Source organism: Python bivittatus, unplaced genomic scaffold, assembly GCF_059951505.1.
Source record: "Python bivittatus isolate LINGU-HERP-01145 unplaced genomic scaffold, Pbiv_v1 ctg000980_np1212, whole genome shotgun sequence".
NCBI lineage: Eukaryota > Metazoa > Chordata > Lepidosauria > Squamata > Pythonidae > Python > Python bivittatus.
The window spans coordinates 5,469,042-5,479,620 of NW_028277125.1; positions in this window are offsets into that span (position 1 = coordinate 5,469,042).

Here is a 10,579-nt window from a genome sequence, read left to right on the forward strand (position 1 = left end):
AATGAGATGAAGGTGATGCCCCCCCCCCCCATGGTTCCTAAAGCATCTTGATGTTGCAGCAAGCAGGACATAAGGGTGAGCCCTGTGAGAGTATTCCTTTGTGAATAAAAGCACTATGGTTTCTAATTCTCATACAGAATCAGAGTTCCTTGTGGACTTCCAGGTGAGGTAAATGGTGAATTAGATGTCTCTGAATGAGCAATGACCAACAGACTGGCGGCAAGCTTGGTCTACTGGAGCCTCTCTGGACAAGGAGAGGACAAGATTTCACCCACTTGTGCTGCAGACCAGTGCTCCTCACGAGGAGACTCCAGGACAGTGGTTCTCCCATGGGTTTGAGCAACGGGAGACGAGGAAAGCCATCAAGCTCTCAACCACGGCAGAGACTTTAAGGACACTAAATTCATCTAACCTCACTTTCTAATCATTTTTTTGGGTTCATAATTATTTTAAAGTTGAAAGAGCCTTCTAATAACAAGTCTGAAAATCTACCTGGTGAGTAAAATGTCATCCCCCCAAAAAAGAAAACTTACAGGTTAAAGAATTTAAGAAATAAAATAAATGGCAAAAGCTAAATAAAAATTCAATCTAAGAAAGTTTTAAATGGGTTAAGGGACCAGATGAATTTGGAATAATAGGACTTTTGCTAAGAGCTTTGAAAAATTGAGTAAATAAAACAAAACAATACTTTTGTTGGAATGTAAATTGTTTAGCCCTACAAGGAAAGAGATTATTGGTGGAAAGTCAAAAATAAAGAAACTTGAGATTTTGTCAATACAGAAATGGGACATTAGAGGGAACTAAAGCTCCAGGCAGGGAAAAGATCAGCAAAATTTGCAAGATGACAGATAAAGGCATGACACTGGAGACATTTCAGAGGATCTTTGAAGAACTGGAAGAGAAATATATAACTAAATTGACAGCAGTAATTTCTACATCTGCCTATGTATTTTTGAAAAAGTTTTTAAAGAACAATTTAAAGACATAAAAGATGTAGAAAATGTAGAAGAGAAAATCCCAAATGATGTAGAAATCTTGGACAATGAAGAAACTGTGGACTATAAGAAAAAAGATACAAATGACAAATCAAGAGATGAAAAATGTCCTGGACAACAACTTATTATTGAATTTGCAAAAGAAGAAATTCCTTGAAGAATTCCTTGAAGAAGAGCCTTGAACAAATCTTTGAGATGGTAGAAGAAAGTTTGAATGGAGATTCAACCCTATGACAAGAACTTGATGAATTAAAGGTTAAAACTGTTAGAGGCAAATTGAAGGAATATGAAGCTAATTTATTTGATCAGGCTTAAATAAGAACTATCTTTATAAAATTCTGGAAACCCTTTATAGACTTGCTGCTGATACCTGAGCAGAAATGACAACGGTTTTTGCAGTTGTGATTGGATAAAGGGGAGATTATGGGAAGAAGTGTATAGGAGACAAGAAAATATTAATTTGCTTGTACTTGTTGCAAGGAAGACTGGGAGTCACTTCTTTAAATATTCTTTTTTTAAAATCTTTCTTCTTGCTCTGTTCTTTTTATTATTTTCTTTTTTCTTTGTACATTGTATTTCCTCTGTTTCCTATTTTTCTCTTTATTTCCGACCTTAGTTTATATTATTTTTTAGTGTTGTAAAATTTTACAATAAATAATTAAAAAAAAAAAAGAACCAGAGTTCCTTGTGAAGGTCACAATTCTATTTTCTTTTATTTATTTATTTATTTCAAGATTTATAAGGCTGCCCAACTCAGACATTGTGACTCTGGGCAGTGTATAACATAAACATACAATAAATCAAATAGAAGAAAAAACAAAGAAAGCCATCAAACAACAAGTAAACAATATACAGATACAATATGTAAAATGGCAGCCCCAGAATATACTGTATGAACTTCCCCCAAATTGATGTTTGGAAGCTACAAAGCAACTCTTGCAGCACAGGATTTCTCAAAATGCATTGGCATGGTAGTTGCTTCATCGTTCTACTTGCCTTCAGGTTCTCTGCATAGCTGGAGGTGCCAGTGGTCACTGTGCTAAGCTAGTGGTGTGGCTGAGTCTGGCACTGTGTCTCTTTAGGAGACAGACTGATATAACAGACTCGGTGTTCTGAGGGTGTCACCACCACTTGTTCTAAGACCCAAACCCACTTTCAGATCATGGGCACCCTCTGAAGTTCCTTGAGCCATTGACATCAGTGTTTAATGATCATTACTTTGGGGACACTTGCATGACAGCTCCCCATGGCCACTCTTCATTGAGTATTCTGGACTGGCTGGTTTTCAGGAAGAGCAGAATCCATACCTGTTTGTCTGCTCTGGGTTCTGCTAGTCTGAAATCTGGAGCCAATCTGAAACTTCAGGATATATTTGTTTTGAGGCTGCAGAAGTCAGTGGTGACCTCTAGATGGGAGCAAAGACATATAGAAATAATCTGCCTCTGTGTCATCTACTGTAGGACAGTCATGTTAGCAAAATTCAGGAGGAGTCTGGTAACATCTTTTCCAATTAACAAATTTTATTAAAAGGCACAAATTTTCGTGGCACTTCAATTGCATCATTGTGGCCACCATCTTGACTTTTTTACAAGCACTCTTGCAAGCATGTGTTCTCCCCATCTTTCTTCTAGTCTTCCCCAGTGGCTAGAGCAGGGTTTCAGGGGCTGTGGAGGTGGGCCAGAGAAGGAAGAAAGGAAGTTGGAGTCAGAAGTCAACTGACAGGTGACACACTGACAGGCAGAACTGGAAGGAGCTGGAACCAGTCAATGAGGAAAGTGAGTCTTGGCCTTTGGGATTGCTGTAACCAAGAGCAGAGTCCAGGAATATGATAATAGATGGGGATAGAGCTCATGTGTGCACTAGAGGGAAGTCCAGAGGAAAGTGTTCAGGTGAATGGCATGTCTTTGAAATCCCTAACAGGTTATGAAAGTGTTTGAGTGACCATAAATTGAACCCAGTGGCATAGGATTTGTATTGAGGTCTTGGGTGAAGACAGGCGGCAAATGAAAAGAATGGGATCGGAACAGGGCAAGAAATGTAAAAGGATCCCCTTGAAATGTGTGTTATCCAACTTCAGAGAACTGGGAGGCATCAATCCCTGAACCAACAGTCAGTTAATATGTTTGTATGAAAATGTCTGCCTACGGTATAATCTGGAAGGTGAACTTAAGTGGCTGGCTGAAGGATCCATAGACTATAACACCATACTGCAGTTAATGTTATTTTATAAAGCAAAAACAAAAACAAAACAAAACAAAAAAGACAGGAAAATGGGTTGAAAAACTTTAAAGACTTAGGAGTAGGAAATCTCCTGAGAAAAGACCATTTAAAGTTTTATTGTCTGGCCATGAGAGCTCTGAAAACAACCACCTCCAGGGTTTGTGAAATCTCCTTCTCCTCCTTCTCCTTCTCCTTCTCCTTCTCCTTCTTTTCTTTCTCTGAATGGTTTATTTTTCTGGTTAGTCCATGTTCAGCTCAACCCCTTCCTTGGGGGGTGTGGGGGGGGGAGTTTCTACCAGTACCAATGTTTGAGTGAGACTATTTTGCAATTGCAGTTGTTGTTCTGTTGATGAATGAGTTAATGGGATGAATGTATGTATGTTAAAATGTTTATGTCTTTGTGGAAAAAGAAAGGGATGATGCAAAATGTAAACTGATTATACCAACAACAGCTAAAAGGCAAAAGAAGGTTTGCCTGAGGCTTTAAAATGAGGAACCCATTGAATGCAATGTAATTCCAGTTAATTCCTCCACTTTGCCTAGCTGTCAAAAATCCTCCTGCTTTCTTGCTTCTCCACCTCTGAAACCAATGAAACCAACAGCTTGAGACATGATGCCTTTAAGACAGGCTTCCCCCTTCCACTGGGACATCCATTTGCATTTTTGTTTAGTTTCATGAGATGAAGATCCTGGGATGCTTTTGGAGTGAATTTATAATGACCTGGACCCTGAGTTTCCTGAGAATTAAAGAAAGTAGAAAGAAAGGAAGAAAGTGAAGTTGCAGGCTCTTTGCTTGCACCTGAACATGTTTGAGGAAGGAGGGAAGGAGAGAAGCCCCAACTGATGTCAATGGATGGTGGTGAATACGGGTATTTTGGAGGGGGAGGCTGGGGGACCACAACTTGCTTCCCCTTCCTTCCCCTGGTTGGAATGGAAAGGGTGGGGCAGGGGGCCAGGGAGACTTTTTGATTCTCTGTTTTAAACATTCCTTAACAGGCTGATTAGAATTTCTCTTTCATCAGTGGATTGCGTTTTGGGAGAGAACTGGTTAATTGTTAGCCAGTTTGTGAATGTGCCTGAATGCCTGATGCTTGGGAGAGTTTTGTTATGCAAAATGAGAGCGGAGAGCTGCGTTCAGAGTGAGCCATTTTGATGAAAAAGGAGGGGTAAGAATGCCAGCAAGCTGTACTTTTGCAGAGCCTCCAGTTTTGAATCAACAAAAACCTGGCAAAGCAATGCAGTTCCAGTTGAATGAAAAGATTGGCTCGCCCCCCCCGCCCCCGGGGAAAAGGCAGGAAACAGTACCCTCCCTGGCCAGAAGGAAAAAAGGAGGTGGTTGTCTCATCTCTCGCTGGCTTACAACCCATTGATTAAAATTCCAGGAATTTCCACCTCCTGGTCCACTGATTTACAACCCTTGATTTAAAAGATGCCTTATTTCTTTTTTCTTTTTTATTATTTTTTTGCATTGTGGAGTCCTCGGGGTTCTCTGAGCTTGGTTCTTTCCTTGCAAACGTTTCACTACCCGGCTAGGTAACATCTTCAGTGCTAAAATGGGATGGGGTTTGTTCTCTATTTATCTGCTGTGGTCTGCCTTGCCAGTGCTGGTGGGGGTTTTGTTTTGCTCTTCTGGTAGTTCATTGATTAGCATATGCTGACTGCTTGATTGTGTGCCTGGTGGTGACCTTTGCTTATCTGGGTGATGATTGCTGGAGGTGATTGCTGGTGACTGAATGTTGGTGAGGCGATCTTCTGATCTTTTGTCTCTTTTGAATAGTATGTAGATGCTGTTTATCTCTATGTGTCTGTTAATTACTGCCTTGTCTGAATACCAGGCTTCCAAGAATTCTCTTGCATGTTTGGATTTGGCTTGGTCAAAAATGCTGACAGTTTCCCAGTTAAAACTGTGGCTGAGTCTGTCCATCTGTTGTGAGATTAAGGAATTTTCATCCTGTCTTCTGACTCCTAGTTGGTGCTCGTGGATGCGTTCCGCTAGTCTTCTGCCTGTTTGTCCTACGTAGTGTTTGTTACAGTCCTTACACTGTAAGTTGTAGATAACTCCTGTTTTTGTTTCTTGGGTCTTTTGGTTTACTTAGGATATTTTTGAGTGATTTTGTTGGTTTGTGTGCTACCAAGTTAGTTGGTATGATGTTACCTAGCCGGGTAATGAAACGTTTGCAAGGAAAGAACCAAGCTCAGAGAACCCCAAGGACTCCACAGTTCAACCCTGAGCTACAGATATTCTCTTCTATTGGTACCACATAAGGGCGTCAAATGCTTCAGAAAGCACGCAGATGGGAGAAATTTGCATGCAGGCAAACCTCCACCAAGGAACAACTATTCTTTCTGTATGAATACCTAAGACAGCATATCCTGCCCACCAGCATCCGATACAAACCTCCAATAAACTGCACAGCTGGATGGAAAATAGTGCAACAAAGTGGCCATAAAATGATACCACTAATGGTCATGGGTGCACACCTCAGATTTAGCAAATCACAGCATATCATAGACAACCTCAAGGAACAAATGGAACAAACCATGATGCCAGAGCATACAGATATACTGATAACCACCATCAAGAACACATCCCGAAGACAAGCTGAGAGAAGAAAAACAAAACTGTTCAAACTAAACCCCAGAAACAAAGAGGTACCTGAACCAGAATGGGTAATCAACATGTCCAGACGACTACTATCCACTGCAGAATACAATATCCTCCAGAAAGGCCTCAACTATAACATTGACAATGCTAATCAGCTAGAATTCTGTGCAGTCTTACAAGCAGCATTTGGAACTACAGGACTTAACACAGAGACCCAAGAAAACATAAGGCAGATAATCATCCCACAAATCAGAAGAACACAGTATCAGCACCAGCTCAAAGCAGAGACAGAGCAGCCCTCAAAAGCCTAAGGAAGGACCAAACCATCCTCATCCTCCCAGCAGACAAAGGCCAAACCACAGTTATTGTGGATAAATCACAATACTTGCAAAAAGCCAAAAAGTTATTAAGGGACAAAGAAACCTACATCCCAGTTAACACCAACCCAATACAGAAACTAGACAACCTGATCAAGAGAACCCTAATGACCTAACCAAGAAAGGCCAGATCACAAAAGAAGAACAGTGGCAGATGAAAAGCAGTGGACCCATCTTCCCACACTTCTATGGACAGCCAAAAATATACAAGCCTGACACACCTCTCCAACCAACTGTATCTTTACCAGGGACTCCAACATACAACATAGCGAAAGAACTGACAAAAAAGCTTGGACATCTCACAGAGAAGAGCAAATATTCTATCAATTCCTCACTACAGTGCCTCAAGAAAATCAAAGATGTACACGTAGATAAGGATGAAACTATGGTCTCATTTGATGTCACAGCACTCTTTACCTCCATAAACCCAGAACTAATGAAAGAATCCATGTCAGCAGTACTACACAACACACCCGACCTAACCAAATACACCCAGATTGAAATACCCAGAATCATGGACCTCATCAGCTTCTGCCTCACTACCTATTTTCAGTTTGATGGACAAATATACCAAAAAATCAGGGGGACACCTATGGGATCACCACTCTTAGGACTCATAGTAGAGATTGTAATGCAGTGTCTAGAAACTATAGCACTTCCACACATACCACCTAAAGTATGGATCTGGTATGTAGATGACACCTTTGTTATAATAAAAAAGGAACAACTAGAGAAGACACATAAAACTATCAACAACATCTTCAAAGGAATAAAATTCACCAGAGAGGAAGGAAACAACAACATGCTACCCTTCCTGGATATCCTCTTCAGCAGAGGAAACAACAGCAAATCAGAAACCCAAGTCTATCAGAAGACAACCCACACTAATCAAGTTCTCCATTACCAAAGTAACAACCCAACTGCCCACAAGAGGAGCTGTGTAAGAACATTATTCAAGCAAGCACAAATGCATTGCATCAACCCAGAACAGCAGAAAAAGGAAACAGACCACCCATACAACATCTTCCAACAAAATGGATATCCATGTAATTTTATCAAAAAGTGCCTGACTACTCCACCTGCTACAATACAACCAACACAAGCTATGAAAAGGATAACACTGCCATACATCAGAGACATTTCAGAAGCTACCAACAGACTACTACAACCACATGGCATCTCCATAGCACAAAAACAAAACAAAAACAAAAAACAAAAAAAAACCCTCCAAAACATCTTAAACAAACCAAAAGACCCAGTAGCCCAAGAAGAAAAAACAGGAGTCATCTACAACATACAGTGTAAGGACTATAACAGCCACTACGTAGGACAGACAGGCAGAAGGCTAGCAGAGCGCATCCATAAACACCAACTAGCAGTCAGAAGACAGATGAAAACTCCTTAATCTCACAACACATGGACAGACTTAACCATAGTTTTAACTGGGTAATTGTCAGCATCTTAGACCAAGCTAAATCCAAAAATGTGAGGAAATTCCTGGAAGCTTAGTATTCAGACAAGGCAACCATCAACAGGCCCATAGAGATAAACAACATTTACCTGCTATTCAAAAGAGACAATAGAAAGGAAAACAAAAGACCAGAACATCCTCACCAGCAATCAGCACCCAGATAAGCAGAGATTAACACCAAGATTATTACCAGACTTACAACCAGCAGTAAACAATGCCCTAATCAAGGAACTACCAGAAGGAAAAAATAAAACAAAACCCTCACTCCCAGCAACACTGGCAGGGCATGCCACTGTATATAAACAGAGAGCAAACCCCATCCCATTCCAGCACTGATGATGTGACCTAGCCAGGTAATGAAATGTTTGCAAGGAAAGAACCAAGCTCAGAGAACCCCAAGGACTCCCCAGTTCAACCCTGAGCTACACACTGTTGCATTATAACACCCCATCACATGCTAGGCATTTCTGTTAGTGCAGACTAGTAAAATCAGTTGTACGCTAACAAGGAAGCTAGCATGGAAAAGTACCAGCAACAACATGGGGTAAAGCCTCAAATTTCAGGAGGCAAGCCCCCGCAGCTTGTCACGTGCTCAATCAAAGCACATGATCCCTTGCGCTTCATGTATTACCATATATAGTCATGAGCTTGTATTAGGTAGTGTGACGTATATGTACTAACCCAGCCCTCTGATGTACTAACCCAGCCCTCTGATGTACTCAATAAAAGAGGTTTCCAGACTCCGGTCTGGGTGCTCTCATCCCCCTCAAAGGAGAATCAGTTTGGTGTCTTCTTTCCCCTCACTCGTGGGAGGCCCGCTGTAACTGCGTGAATGTTACAACTGGTGACCCCGACGTGATCCCCAATAACTGGGTAATCGTCCGTCGCCCTCCGCCTGAGACCTCTGATACTCACACCTGGGAAAGGGCTCGATGCGTCCCAGCCGCCTGCCGGCTCCCTCGTGGGTATCGGAGGCGGGTTGTCCAAGCCCCAGGTTGCATACCTCCACGAACTTGGAAACCTTCTCAAGGCCCCTTCTCCCTCCACCTGAGACCTCCGGTACTTACGCCCGAGAAAGGGCTCAACGCATCCCGGCCGCCTGCCGGCCCCCTCGTAAGTATGGGAGGTGGGTTGTCCAAGTCTCAGATTGCGCACCTCCACGAACTTGGAAACCTTCTCAAGGCCTCTAACATTATTCTTTCTAATCGAGGCACCCCATTGCCTCCAATTAAGAAAAAAAGGCTAGCTGGACTGCTAAAATATGTCTGGCTCAAATGTCCGGTCTATCCTGAGACCGGTTCAACAAAAGCCACATTGTGGAGAAATATTTTGAAGTATTTAGATGAGCCACCAAAAGCTCCACAGCAAATTATTGTCTCCTGTCGAATTCTTTTAGAAGCTCTGGAAGTTTACGATGAGGAGCCGAGGATGGCTGCTACTGCAATTACAGCGCCGCCTCTTTACGAGGGCCATTTGCCATCGCCCCCCCCTCTCCCTCTAACAACAAAGGAAAGGGATGAGGAATTTAGGGCCATTTGCCATCGGCCCCCCCTCTCCCTCTAACAACAAAGGAAAGGGATGAGGAATTTAGGGCCATTTGCCATCGGCCCCCCCTCTCCCTCTAACAACAAAGGAAAGGGATGAGGAATTTAGGGCCATTTGCCATCGGCCCCCCCTCTCCCTCTAACAACAAAGGAAAGGGATGAGGAACTTTTCCCTCCTCCGGTAACTTCAACTGCTGGACCCCTGGTACGCGCCATGATAGAGGCTCGTGCTAGAGGGGAATTAGATTTGGAGGATATGCAATCTTGTGCTGCCTTCCCTGTCTCATATATTCCCGATCCCAACAACCCCAATAACCCTCCTACCCAAGTGTTTGCTCCTCTGTCTTATAAAGTTGTAAAGGATGTTAAAACTGCTGTAAATACTTATGGCTTACAATCTCGCTATTCTATGGGCTTGTTTCTAACACTTGCAAATTCTTCTGACATGATGATTTCTGATTGGCAAATGCTGTGTAATATGATTTTAACTCCTGCTCAGTATGTTGTGTGGTGGTCAGAATATCAAAAACAAATTGCCCTTATTGTGCAGGGTGGTCTCCCTGCAAATGTAACCATTGATCACTTGCTGGGACAAGGAATTTTTACAACTGCTGCCGCTCAAATCAACTCTCCAAGGGCTTCATTTCCCTTGGTTTCACAAGCAGCTATATCTGCATTGCGGAAAGTTGATGATTCCTCAGCCACCCCCACACAATCCTTTTCAAAAATCATGCAGGGATCTACTGAAAATTATTCCGAATTCCTTAGCCGTCTCCAATTATCCATTGAGCGTCAGATTGACAATGAGGACGCTCGTAATGAATTGTTATTAAAACTAGCCTATGAAAATGCAAATGCTGATTGTCAGAAGGTTTTGCAGCCCATTTTTGCTCGCCCTGGAGCTACTCTTGCTGACTTTTTGCGTGCTTGCCGTATCGTTGGCACAACGAGCCACAAAATGGAGGCTCTTGCTGCTGCAATGCACCAAAATCAGCCACTTCCTGCTTCTTCTTCGAGTCCCACCGGAAATTGCTTCAATTGTGGAAAGCCCGGCCATTTTAGAAATCAGTGCTGCGCCCTGGGAGGGGGAGGAGCCCCAAGGGGGCGTAAACCCTCTGGGTCCTCCCACCCCAACACCGTTTGCCCACGCTGCAAAAAGGGTTTTCATTGGGCAAGCCAGTGTCGCACTAACCCATCCTCTGCTAATCAGCCGGAAAACTAATTGCGGGGCGACCAGCCAGCCCCACCCCAAAGGCTGAACCTAGCAACACTGTATCTTCTCAATCTTTTGAAATGGTAGCAAATGACACAGTCACATACACATTGCCTGGTCATGTCTATCTTCTTTTTATTTCTCCAAAGCTCAC